This window comes from Octopus bimaculoides, chromosome 25, assembly GCF_001194135.2.
Source record: "Octopus bimaculoides isolate UCB-OBI-ISO-001 chromosome 25, ASM119413v2, whole genome shotgun sequence".
Lineage (NCBI taxonomy): Eukaryota > Metazoa > Mollusca > Cephalopoda > Octopoda > Octopodidae > Octopus > Octopus bimaculoides.
Window position 1 is genome coordinate 1,447,736 of NC_069005.1, and position 1,016 is coordinate 1,448,751.

Here is a 1,016-nt window from a genome sequence, read left to right on the forward strand (position 1 = left end):
ATTATTATTATTATTATTATTATTATTATTATTATTATTATTATTATTATTATTATTATTATCTAGAGTGGTGGATGGCAGAATTCTTAAGACTGTTGGTTTCCATACCTTGTGACAGTTGTTCTGATTCTTTATGTTTTGAGTTCAAATCCCACTAAAGACAATTATATCTTTCATTCTTTCAGGGGTCAATGAAACTGCCTCACTCCCTCACCCTAAAATTATTGGCCTTGAAGTTACCAATAAATAGTGACCCGAATGATTGCTTATTGATTTCTAAGAATTGGTTCGACAAGTACAGCGTTTAATGTCTTCTAATTGTTAGAATCATGATTCCAAGCTCTGTTTTACAAAGATGGCAGTTTGTATTCTTCAGGTTTACCCCAAGTTAGCATGCAGCAGTAAAAATATCTTTACAGGTTCATTAGCAGGTATGGTTATGTGGTTAAAATGCCTGCTCTGCAACCATGAGGTTTTGGGTTCAGTCCCACTACATGGCACCTTTAGCAAGTGCTTTTCCCTACTTAGCCCTAAGCCAACCAATTCCAGTGAATTTGCTACACAGAAACTGTGTGAAAGCTTGTGGTATGTGTGTGTGTGTGTATTTGTCACTCCCCAATGATGTTGGTTTGTTTACATCCCTGTAATTTAAAAGAGACCTATAGAATAAGCACTGGACTTTAAAAAAAACATGGCACTGGGTTGATTTGTTTGACTGAAACAAAACCCCTTTCAGGCAGTGCTCCAGTACGGTCGTAATGCTCCAGTATGGTCACAGTCCAATGACTGAAACAACTGAAAAACAAAATGTACTTACAGGATCCCTCGTTATAAGTTTGTAAATTAAAAACTGAGGGTGAGTAATTATTCTCTTTCTTTGGATTATAGATGCCAACATTAGAGCCAATGACCACCACTACTTATATTCTGTGTTTAATATTTTTTTTTTTTTTTTGACTCACATAATATTACTTCAGAGACCCATAAAGCCAATTTCATATTCTTCACTTACAGTT